This window comes from Schistocerca nitens, chromosome 6 (genome assembly GCF_023898315.1).
Source record: "Schistocerca nitens isolate TAMUIC-IGC-003100 chromosome 6, iqSchNite1.1, whole genome shotgun sequence".
Taxonomy (NCBI): Eukaryota; Metazoa; Arthropoda; class Insecta; order Orthoptera; family Acrididae; genus Schistocerca; species Schistocerca nitens.
In genome coordinates, this window is record NC_064619.1 from 3,566,875 (window position 1) to 3,580,069 (window position 13,195).

Genomic DNA, 13,195 nt, shown 5'->3' on the forward strand with positions numbered 1-13,195 from the left:
ATATTTACAAGCAAGTGAACGAGACAAGCTGCTTATTTTTACATACGTTGACTATATGCAAGTAATATAGATCAAAGAAGTTAAAGATAAACAAGTAACGAGATATATTTAGGCCTACTACATAGTTAAAAAGAATTAGTTTTTAGTAAATGTGACAGACGTGGGCGACGACAGAAACATGTAGGTACGTACATGAATTGAGATTTTGTTTTTTGAACCATGGGAATATAAATATCTTAATTTACATTACGTGTATGTTACCAATCTGTGGAAACACCTGCAGCTTGCATTGTTGACTTACCTCCTTTATAATGACTGTAAATATTTTGTACTGCAGTTTAACGCATCTCATGCCAAACACCACAATGTTGTCTAGGATGATATCTAGCATCTTGATATTCTTTATGTATACGTTAATGTTCGTTTACTGCTAAATATAGTGCACCTAAATACTCTGTGTGTGTGTGTGTGTGTGTGTGTGTGTGTGTGTGTGTGTGTGTGTGTGTGTGTGTGTGTGTGCGCACTAGCCTCCCCCTCCCCCCTTTCCCCCCCTCCCACCTCCCTGCGTTTAGGTGCACATACTGCTGAAAATAACATTCCTGTAACGCCTGCAGTGGCTCTAAAACTAGTTACTGGTACAATAAATTGTATCTTTTCAGTTGACGCCACATTGGGCGACTTGCGTGTCGATGATGATGAAATGATGATGAGAACAACACAACAGCCACACCCTGAGCGTAGAAAATCTTCGACTTAACAGGAAATCGATCCCGGGCTCTTTGCATGGCAGCCAGGCGTGCTGATCACTCAACTAACAAGGCGCACTTGTAGTAATTACTGAAACGAATTAAGAGAAATGTACGTGCTACGTATCAGTAACAGCTGAAACTCAGATGAAGTCGTGACACAAACTGTGACATTTTGCATACTGTGAAATGTCAGTCGTATAGTTCGTTCAGAAAACGTACTTTAATTCACCAAAAAGTTAAATGTTTATTTGTCCACTGTTACTGCCCCCCCCCCCCCCCCGGTGCTTCGGTGGCTCGTATATAAAAAGAGCTATTTCACAATTGTATGTGTACAGTTACATATATATTAGTATAGGCTTTCAGTTCCTTAATATTAGTTTTTTATGGATATATATTAACATAAAAAATACAGATTTTTGTAGCTCTTCTCCACTTCCTCTCCCTCCCCCCCCCCCACCCACATGTTTTTCTTACAACCGAAAACGCCCCCCCCCCCCCTTCTTACCTTTCCATACAAGAAGTATAGGTTACTCGCCGCCCCTTACATCCGCCCCCCGTCGGCCATCAACTACACAACACATAATCCTGCCCTTTACGCTTGTGATACACAGTGTTTTGTCGCGATACATACTTATTATATCTAGTAAATAGCAATTTAATTTGTTTTTGTAATTGTCTGTGTAAAAGACTGTAAAAGTTTGTAACGTGTGTACAACAATATTTTCGTTGTTATAATGCTGTACTGAGACGAAACTTCGTTTCTTTGTTATCATATCTTATCGACTATGCGATTCTATCTAATTTTAAAGCTATAAACAATGGGTACCAGTGTTTTGGTTTGTATATCAATGTTTGGTTTGGTTTATATTTCATCTAGAGGCTAGTTTCGTTAAAAACTTGACAGTGGCGCCATCTAGCGCCTGTTATTGTACATTGTGTAGGTCACATCTTGTTTCTTGTGCTCCTGTACTACGTTCAAGCCCTCTTGTGACAGAATGGGTTACCAGGCAGATGGAGCAATGTTATGTTAGCAAGATAGCAGTGTGTCACTCCAACATGAGAGTACAGCGTGCTTTTGAGATTCTTCTTTCGGAACATAGAATGTAGTAAAATTATGTGCTGCGTTCCATAGGAAGCTTGCTGTTTTTGATGCATTTATGGTGAGGTTATTATATGTGTTTATTTCATGGGAGTTTTCGCTGTGATAATGATTAAATGTACATATACATGTCTAATATACAGACTTGTGAATTTATGTCAGCCATATGATTGTTGGGTCACAGCAGGACACAATGCAAGAATCTTTGACAATTTTTATCCTGGTGTAGTTTGTATCTATTCTACATTAGGACATGGGAAGAATGGTTGGGCAACCATAGGCCTAACTTGTAGTGACTTGGACGAGTCACCATTGCCTCGGTTGCCTTGTCTCATTATTTTTCGTAATTGTTGTCAGATGTATGGTTACAATCCCATCATATATCCTCCAACTGATGTTTTACATTTGAAAATGACGACGTAGTTCGTTGAAACCGGTAATGTAACCCTTTTTTTTCTTTTTAAAGAAAAATTTTATGTAATGTGTCTATGGCTTCACTACTGTAGTGTCTTATAAACATTTAACTAATATTAAAGTCACACTTCTTTACGACAATTATGTCGGAATACAGAATAATCTTAAACCATTTTAAAGTGGTACGCCTCTCAAAGTATGAAACACTGTACTTGTAAATGTGTCGAGAGAAACGGAGATTCGCTGATTTTATACCAAGCTTTGTTTGTGCGCATGTAAGTGAAACATGGACGATAAATAGTTTAGACAAGATGAGAATAGAAGCTTTCAAAATGTGGTGTTACAGAAGGAAGATTAGGTGGGTAGATCACGTAACTAATGATGAGGTGTTGAATAGAATTGGGGAGAAGAGGAATTTGTGGTACAATCTGACTAAAAGAAGGGATCACCAATTTAGTACTGAAGGGAAGCGTGGAGGGTAAAAATCGTAGAGGGAGACCAAGAGATGAATACAATAAGCAGATTCAGAAAGATGTAGGTTGCAGTAGTTACTCGGAGACGATGAAGCTTGCACAGGATAGAGTAGCATGGAGAGCTACATCAGACCAGTATCTGGACCGAAGACCACAACAACGACAACAATGCTGATACGTAAAAATCGTAGTATTATCACTGCCCTTTAACATTTAGCCCCAAGTAATTAACACTGCAGATATTCACGCGATACGGCTGTGTATATCGGCATAGGTGCAGGCAAAATAATTGTTACTGCGGGTGTGTATCCGTATCCGCGAGGACCTCTAGTTATAAACATCAATTCGTTCCAGTTTGTCTGATTTGTAAGTTTTATTAGTTCTACATATTTTCTCGCCATTGTTAGGGCAGAAGAATTAATGGGACGGTTTGAAGAGACTACTTAGCCTTGGCAAATTTCCGATGGTGCGTCCTTGAATTTTCTCAGTTTTCAGACCGCGTCGTGACTAAGATAAAACTCTAATCGAAGCGACTCCTGAGAAAAAATTGATGAACTTCTTGGAAAACTAGAGTTTTAGCACGAAGAGAAGCGGTACAATAATAAAGACAGTCGACTCGTGTAATGAGGGACGACGGTTCAAATTCTCGTACGGCAACCAAGATCTAGGGCTACCGGAATTCCTGTAAATCGCTTAAGGCGCATTTCTCGATGGTTCCTTTGAAAAGGTACAGTAGATTTCCCGTTTTTCCCTGTGCTACGACGGGACGTTGAGACGTTATGCACTGAGGTGACAAAAGTCATGCGATACCTCGTAATACCTTGTCGGACCCCCTTTTGCCCGGCATAGTGCAACAACTCGACGTGGCATGGGTCAACAAGTTGATGGAAGCCCAATGCACAAATACTGAGCCATGCTACCTCCATAACAGTCCACAGCTGTAGGATTTTTGCACGAATTCATCTCTAGATTATGCCCCATAAATGTTCGATGGGATTCATGTTGGGTGGCCGTATCGTACGGTCGACATGTCCAGAATGCTTTTCAAACCAATCGCGAACACCTATGGCCCGGTGACATGGCAAACTGTAGTTCACAAAAATTCCACGAAGTCCGTAAGTGGCTGCAAATGGTCTCCAAGTGCCATCATAAGCTTGCACAGTTCCTTGTTGACTACTTGGGTTCATGGCTTCGCGCAGTGTTGCTTGTCTGTTAGCATTGACAACTCTGAGCAGTCGCTGTGCTCGGTCGTTAAGTGAAGGCCGTCGGCCACTGCATTGTGCGCCGTGAGAGGTAATGCATCACATTCGGTATTCTCGGTACACTCTTGACACTGTGGATCTCCGAATATTGAATTCCTTAACGATTTCCGAAATGGAATGTATCATGTGTGTAGCTCCAACTACCATTTCGCGTCCAAAGTCTGTTAATTCTCGTCGTGCAGCCACAACCACGCCGGAAAACTTTTCACAGTATCCGCCTGAAATCAAGTGACAGCTCCCCCAGTACACTGCCCTTCACTACCTGTCCACGTCGCTATACCATGACTCTTGTCAGCTTAGTGCACCGCAGAGGCGTCCTGCCATCCTGTTTGAGTTTCACTCCTGACATGACACTGCTTTGAGTACCGAGAAAGTTTTATATAAAAACAGCCTGTCTAATACAGAACACGGTCTAAGGGGAAACACAAAGCGTCTGATATGTATCACTACTGATGAATTGGACAGTGTCTGCTGGAACTAAAGACGGCGAAAGGAGTACATGGAATTGTTTGTATATCATGAGAACCATAACAGTAAGATATTTACTGCGGTATAATTTCTAAGGCAAACGGGCACACAAAACATATCTAAAAATGTTTTTTGAGATTGCTTAATCTGATAGGTATGTAGATACGAAAATATTAGCGCAATACAAGTGATGGACGCCAATACCAGACCAGAAAACGCTACCAGCAATTGTCGGAATACGACAGCTGCAGGAACTTCGTCTCCTGAAATTGTGATGTACCGTTCCGCGCTATTGCTGCTCGCATTGGTCGGAATTCCACGACTGTCATGCGAATGTGGAATCGATGGGTTCACGCTGTGCTCGATCTCAAGGGCGTCACGCGACTATCTCCCGAGAGAACAGACGCATTATTCGCTGAACCACAGAGCATACCATGAAACGTGCTATTTTACTGCAAGACAAGCACTCAAAGCGACAGTGGGACGGCGTCTGGAGCACCGCGGACTGTAACCACGGCGACCATTATTGCGGCTACCCTTGACGCTGCAACAGAGAGAGTGAGAGAGAGAGAGAGAGAGAGAGAGAGCGCACTGACACTTTTGACTCGGATAGGCAGTAATCTAAACAGCAGGCACTACGTTCCTCACATGCTAAGGCTATTGGCTGTGTTCTATGACGTTGTCTTCCAACACGATAACGCAAGACCGGATATTTCCCGCGCTACCCTGATCTACCTCGACACAGAGGGTGTTCAGCTGTTGCCCTGGACATCACGTTGTTGAGATATCTCATCCACTGAAAACATTTCGTCATGGCTTGTCGAGAGACGTCCTCCCTCCCCCCAAATCTGTCATTCGAGCCAGTCCCACTCGATTCCCAAGCAGGTTAGAATCATTGTTGCTGCCAGATACGGCAGAGATGTGTACCAAATTTCGCAGTAATCACCCACAAAATCTGATCATGCACTCTTCCTAATATACTGTATACGCCGTCAAAGTTATTTGCTATTTTTCCAGGTGTTGCAAATTTAATGACCAGCAGTGTAAAAACTAAAGTTGATTGCCGAACGTATATTGTACCTGGAAATTCGATCGTCGTCAGAGAAACGCTATCGGCAAGTGAGTTGAAGTCGGCGAGGGCGTGGCCCCCTGGAGGCGCGGGTGGGTCGCCATTAGCACATGCAGGCAGGCAGCTGCCGGCCGCGTGGGAGACGCCAGCGCTGCCGGACTCTGCCCACGCGCCGCGCGGCCGCCGGCCTGCCCGGATTTCAGCGGCGCAGCCGTCCCACGGGGAGGCATCTGGCGAGCGGACGAGAATTGCGCCGTGATTGAAATTTACGACAGCAGAGCCGTCGCTAATTGCCCGCACTAAAATGCGAGGCCTCGCTGCAGGCGGGCGAGGCGAGTATCATAACATCCGAGGATGTGTCCGACGCGCAACTGGAACTCGTATAATCCTCTAGCGTTGCCTCCCGCCGCTGCCTGCGATCTCTTCTTCTAATACGTGACGAGAAGCCTATTACAGTTCATACGCCACATTACTTCACAGCGTTCACGACATGCCAGCAATGTATCCGTACTGAGACGGTTGTCTGGCATCCAGTCGCGGTGCGGAAATATGGTAGCTGTTGCTTTTCAAACCGAAGTTTTTCCGTGCGCTAACCTAGTTCGGTTCTATGCTAAAAAATGAATTGTGTGCAGTTTGGTTTAACAGAAAAACTAGAGTTGGTGTCCCACGGCCACCATGTTTAAAAAAATAGTGAAAAATACCTAAAAATAGTGTTTAGAAGTATCTCATTAACGGATAACTTTATTACTCTCAGTGTAATTATTACTGTTGCTGTATCGACTTTATGTTTTGTGCGGCCGATTACCTGCTCTACACCTTTGTAGCTGACATGACTTCGGTAACTTCTAAGTGCTGAGGAGAACATCGAGCTTAATGTCTGCTTAACAGATGGAAGACTGGTTCATTAGACATCGCGGAGAGAACTGAAAGTTAACCCAGAACATCGGTGCTCTGTCAACTAGTGTACATCAAACGCTGGTGATCGCAGTCTCTTCTAGCACCTGGGTTCGAGGTACGTGCCTTCCAGTTGTTACCGCACAAGCGAGCGTCACAAAGCAAAACAAATAGGTGTAGGTTTCGGGTTTCGTGATAGTATTTGATCAAAATAGTAGGCGTTATGGCGGTGTACAATTGCTCATATCCAGAGTGCCAAACAACGTTCTGAGATTTAATCTCAGAGGACCGTCGTATGACCCACGAAGCAGGCCTATGACGTAAAGCAAATTGCGTATAAATTCCTCCTACATTCACAAATAACTTAACGGCACCTTCATTAAAAGTAATTGTGTTTTCAATTCTGTATAATAATATTCTGATCGTTTTTTGTCCATTTGCAGGTGCTTCGCATTCTAAATCGTCAAAATACGTTAACACTCCCTCCCTTCTGAATGTCTACGGATGACATGTAAATATGTATCCTGAACCTGGCCCTAAATAAATTCCGTCTCCTACATAAAGTTTAGACCCAATAAATAACTACCGAGCGAGGTGGCGCAGTGGTTAGCACACTGGACTCGCATTCGGGAGGACGACGGTTCAATCCCGTCTCCGGCCATCCTGATTTAGGTTTTCCGTGATTTCCCTAAATCGTTTCAGGCAAATGCCGGGATGGTTCCTTTGAAAAGGGCACGGCCGATTTCCTTCCCAATCCTTCCCTAACCCGAGCTTGCGCTCCGTCTCTAATGACCTCGTTGTCGACGGGACGTTAAACACTAACCACCACCACCACCACCACCAATAAATAACTCGTAACGCTATATGGCTGGAATTTTAAAAGTAAATGAACAAATTGAAGGTCAGATAAAACTTACTTTGCGCAACGAAGGACAGCGAGTAAAAACGGACCTTGGAATGGATTTTATGATCACACTCACCGTTCATAATCTGGTTCGAAGAATGTATAGGTAACCCCCTTATAGGCTGTTATATGCTAAGAGCATACGTGGCTAAATCTGTTAACCTAGCCTGTTCCGTTCAACAATCTAAAATCTAAAGCTACACAGTAATCACGTCGTATATAAAGTAATGTACTTCCAAGCTCTTTCTGAATCTCCATATGACGACTTACCTTGTGACCGTAAAAGCCTTCAAAGAAATGCCAGATGCGTACCGCTGACTGTTGTTTTTGAGAAACGTATACGCTATTACAATAATGGCTCACTATACCCACTTAATGCAGAAAGTCTGTAAAGTTCGGTGTTGTAGTACGATGCAAGTTGACACATGCACACAATATCGTGAAAATACTAGATTTTTTAAACGTGAATTGGCGGGGTCAGGGATTTTCTCTGCCTCGTGATGGCTGGGTGTTGTGTGCTGTCCTTCGGTTAGTTAGGTTTAAGTAGTTCTAAGTTCTAGGGGACTGATGACCATAGATGTTAAGTCCCATAGTGCTCAGAGCCATTTGAACCATTTAAACGTGAATTTAGCAGCAGCACGGAATTATTATCACCACAAAAGAACGAAGTGAACAGCAAGAATTCTATATGCATTACAAAATGCTGTAAACTTTTTGCTAGAAAGCCGAGTCTGTACCATGCCTCGAAAACTGACCACCTAGCCTAGTAACGAATGTTGAGTCTGAATACGGATAAATACTCGTTAAAGATACCGAAATGCTGCAGAAAATGTCAGCCAAGCTACGCGATGCGAACCAGAATCTCACTACACATTTGTAACACGTCATCTGAGAGAGAGCAACAGAAAGCGACTTCAAAGTAACTTAATGCATTGTATTGTATTGTATGTTAACCGGCGACCTAGAAACGACGAAGAGGCTCCGTCCCCGCCGCAGCCGCAGTGGTCCACAACCCCATGACGACTACCGCAGTCCACTTCACCCCTCCGCCGCCCCACACCGAACCCAGGGTTATTGTGCGGTTCGGCCCCCGGTGGACCCCCCCCCCTCCCCCCCAGGGAACGTCTCACACCAGACGAGTGTAACCCCCATGTTTGCGTGATAGAGTAATGCTGGTGTACGCGTACTTGGAGAACATGTTTGCGCAGCAATCGGCGACATAGTGTAGCTTTACTTTACTTTTCGGTGTCCAGATCAAATTTTATTTTTCCAATAGTTAGCCACCTCTACGGCTTTGTCGTTGGCTTGTAGCAGGTCACTAAAGCTGCAGGGCTCCGGCAGTAGTCGGCACGTGAGCAGACGTGCCTCGTCTTGTACCTCTCCACATCCGCAAAGAACGTCGTCATCGTTAGTCAGCAGTCCCCACTTGCACAGATTGGTTTTGCATCTGGGTACACCAGCCCTCAGCCTATTTAGTGTTCTCCACACTGTATAAGGAAGTTTGTTTCCAGGTGTCATTTGCTCTTTTGGTATTATCTGCAGTGCGGTTTGTTCATTCTCCCATTTACGGACTCTATTATCTTCCTGTCAACCGTCAAGGATCCTGGTTCTTGCAATAAAGCTATTTCTAGACTTAAGCCTCCGAGCCTGAGTGACGTGCCCATTCAGTGGTGTCGAGAATCTGTTTCTTTCTTTGTTCCCTCAGCGTCTGCTGCCACCTGCCTTCTGATCTTGGATGGGGCAATTCCAGCAAGTAGGTACAAATTACCCGTTGGTGTGGGTCTGAGGCAGCCTGTAACAATTCGCATTGTCTCATTTACACTAACATCGACCTGTTTAGCATGTGCAGATGCTTCCCATACTGGCGCTGCATAGTCTGCTGCAGAAACACACAGAGCAAGTGCTGATGTTCTCAGTACTGATGGTTGAGCTCCCCATTCATAGTTTGTCAGCCTGCGGATGATGTTATTATAAAGGATGGGAGAAAGTACACTTCCTTGTGGTAAGCCATTCTTCTGCAGTCGCCATCTACTGTTTTTACCATTTAGGGATACATAAAATCTTCGATTCTGCAGAAGACTACCAATAACCATCGTCAACCTACAGTCCCCTGTGAGGTGATATAATTTGCGCAATAGCTTTCTGTGGTTTACCGTATCGTATGCAGCAGTAAGATCTATGAAAGCTTCTCTAGTTATTAATTTTTTTTCAAACCCATCTTCTATATGTTGCGTCAGATTAAGTATTTGCCCACAACAAGATCTTCCCGCTCTGAAACGGCTTGTTCCTTTATCAGCTTTTCATCTATAGTTTCTGCCACCCGGTTGAGAATCATCCGCTCCAGTATCTTATAGAGATGGCACAGAAGTGACACTGGTCTGTAACTTTTGGGGTCCTTTATCTCCTTGCCAGGTTTGAGTAAAGCCACCACTCTCGCCTGTCGCCATAATTCTGGAATATTCAGCTCTTTAATACAGGTGTTCATCATTTGTAGTAACCAGTTTCCAGCTTTGGGCCCAGACCGTTTTATCTGCTCCGTTCTCAGGTCATCAGTTCCAGCGGCCTTATTCAGTTTCATACTCTGAATGGCGTCTTCCAGTTCGGTTGCTGTGAATAAAGCATTGAGGAGTCCGTAATCTTTTTGTTCTTGGGGTATAACTCTTTCCCTTTCTCTTTTCCCTTTGGTTTTCCCATTCTTCAGAAGTTGGCTAGCAATCTGGTTTGCTGCTACCCCGTTGTTCTTCTGCTGGTTGTCAGTTGGGTCCCCACTTAAGTTTTTCAGTAATTTCCATGCACGTCTGCTGTTTTGTTTCATGTCAAGATTCTCGACTAGTCTGCACCACCGTCATCTCTTATCCTCAGCAATAGCCTGCATTAGTTCCTCCCCAGCCTCCATCGTATCTTCGCTGAAGGGGTCCCGAGTGAAAAGCTTTTTGTACCTGTCAAGTAAGACCTTGCTGCTGGCGGTCAGACCCTGGGTGTACTGGGTACGGCAACCCCTTGGGATGTTTTTCCTTGAGATCCTTTTCACAAGATCGATAAATCTACCATACTCATCTGGTCGAGGAGGGATTTTCTCAATTTCTTCATCCAATTGCTCTTTAAATTTCTGCCAGTCTGCCGTTTTGAAATTAAACCGTCTTCGGAAAGGCACCTGCTCTGGTTTAACCATGGCATTCACAACACAAATGACGGGTCTGTGTTGCGTACTTGGGATAGGTTCTTCAACAAGCTTCGTACACTGTGCTGCCAACTTCCTACTCACAAAGATGTTGTCAGGATTATATCCCCTTCTCCATCTTCTGCTGTTGAACGATGCTGGCTGTTTTGGGTCATGAATGAGTTGTAGGTCGTTAGTGTCAGCCCAGGATTTAAGCTGTACACCATTCTCATCAGTCTCATTACATCCCCATGCTTCACCATGGCAGTTGAAATCGCCCATGACAAAATTATTATGGTCATATGTAAAATTGTTTGGTTCATGGAAAACAAAGACCACATCTGGTGGTTTGTACACAGACGTCACAGAGAACTTCTGAGCGCGAATGGTAAGTACTTCAATGTTATTTACTTCTGTCATTGCGGCTGATGTTACGTTGAGCCCGGGTCTGATGAAAATCGCACTCCCATATTTGTCGTGAGGTCTTTCAATGGCCAAATCCATTCCTGCTATTTTAGGTCTGTGGCTGGTGGCTCCCCGGTGTGTTTCCTGCACCAACAATACGTCGCATTTATGCTTATGGCACATGTCTGCTGATAAAACACTCTTATGACTAGAGAATCCCTCAATATTTTTCGAGATCGTCACAAGGGGTGGCCTTGATAAAGGCCGTTGCATCTTGATATTAATTTGGTTTCGGACTTTAACTTGATCTGGTGTTAGAAGGATTATCCGGTGAAATCTTTCACCGTTTCCAGGGTACGCCCGATTGTGCCTGTCTTCAGTCTCTAGGCTCACAATATTCTAGGAGGCTCCTACTTTGTAGTGTAGTGTAGCTGAGGCGGAATAAGGGGAACCAGCCCGCATTCGCCGAGGCAGATGGAAAACCGCCTAAAAACCATCCACAGACTGGCCGGCTCACCGGACCTCGACACAAATCCGCCGGGCGGATTCGTGCCGAGGACCAAGCGCTCCTTCCCACTCCGGAAAGCCGTGCGTTAGAACAACTTAATACATTACTTATCGACGGCAGCGCCGGTAAGTGTGCGAAACAAACTTGGGACATTCTTTTCCCTTCTTCAAAACGTTTTGGAGAGTGTCTTGAACACTTGCTTTAGAGCTGTTGCTCCTTTGTGGTTTGTGACACAACCACGATGACAGGCTATGGCCGAACGTCCATGTCCAGCGTATACCGTAAGGGGTTGAAGGAGGCTGTCGCAGTCCACAACAGACGAACTACCGCCCGTCCAGCCACACTCAATGACCGTGGCCGGCGATATCTGAGGCGGACCGTCAATATGTGACAGAAGGTCAACATTGCAACATATCACGGCCCATTTCAACACAGGACGTGCTAGACGCGCCTCCCAGTGGACAGTCCGTAGGAAAATGGATTCGTGGGTAAAGGGAGCCATGGCCGCACACGGGTGCCGCTAACAACCCAACGTCTTGCCTTTGTCGCCAATCACCAGGAATGGACACTGGAACAATGGCGTAACATGATGTAGGCGGACGAGTCACGATTCCAGCTGCACCAAGCCGGCAGGAGGCGCCGTGTGTGGCGCAGACCACAAGAATCGATGCATCCCGCCTCCCAGGAAGGTGTGGTCCAAGGCTGCGGTGTCTCTCATATCGTCTGGGGTGCATTTTTCTGGTGTGGAATGGGCCCACTAGCTGTTCTGGAAGGAACTTTGAATGGTCCGCGATATGTTGAGCTGCTCGGGGACCATCTCCCCCATTTTGGGCCTTGCAACATCCTGACGTTCTGCAGTGTTTCAAAATGATAACGCCGCCGCCTCATCGCTCTCACGTCGCCCGAGAAAGGTTCCAGGTGCCGCAGGGCAGATCCGAAGACTGAGGTCGCCACTCCGGAGCCCACACTTGAACGCTATCGAGCGTATCTGAAATGTCATGGAACGCATGCTCCGTGCCCATGGATCCTGCACCCACGAACAGACCAGAGGTTGGCTGCCACTCTGCAAAAGGTGTGGTGTCAGTTGCTTCCAGGGGGGTACCAGGGACTCGTAGACTCACTTCCACGGCGTCTCACCACAGTCGGCAGGGCCAGAGGAGGTTCCACACGATATCAGGTGCCTCCTATCCCATGACATTTGCTAACTCAATGTACATCCTTTCAACAACATTAAACAGTTAAGCTTTCAATACATCTGCATGCCACTCCTCTCGTTAATAACTTCACATAAGGAGGAGGAGCTTAACTTCCTCCGCACCGAAACACGGTAGTCTACGTCCAGAGCAGAGAGAGTTCCTTTGCTCATGCATCCTCCTCTAGGTATTAACAAACAAACAAAAAAGTGCTCTCACAGTAAAAGCCTTAATGAATTTAATGAGAGACATCCTGGAAAAAACACTATAAGCTTAGGTACAGTATCTACCGGATGAATGAATTTAATGTTCGTGAAATTCTTACCAGCGTGCCACGACTGTACTGAATTACACGCAGGTTAACGATATGGAGTCTATTAAATCTCTCTTCGCATTTGTGTTATTGTACTCTGTATCACAATAAAGTTGAAACTATTTACGTCCAAAACAGGTGCTGTCTCGCCCCCAAAAAGATATCATATGAGTGTAAAGAAGCTTATGTGAACGTCAAGCATGGCCGCAATCTTATCTTAGCTATTTATGCCGTGAATGCATAGCAGAAATTGCGGCAGAAAAGGTATAGTATCGTCGCATGAC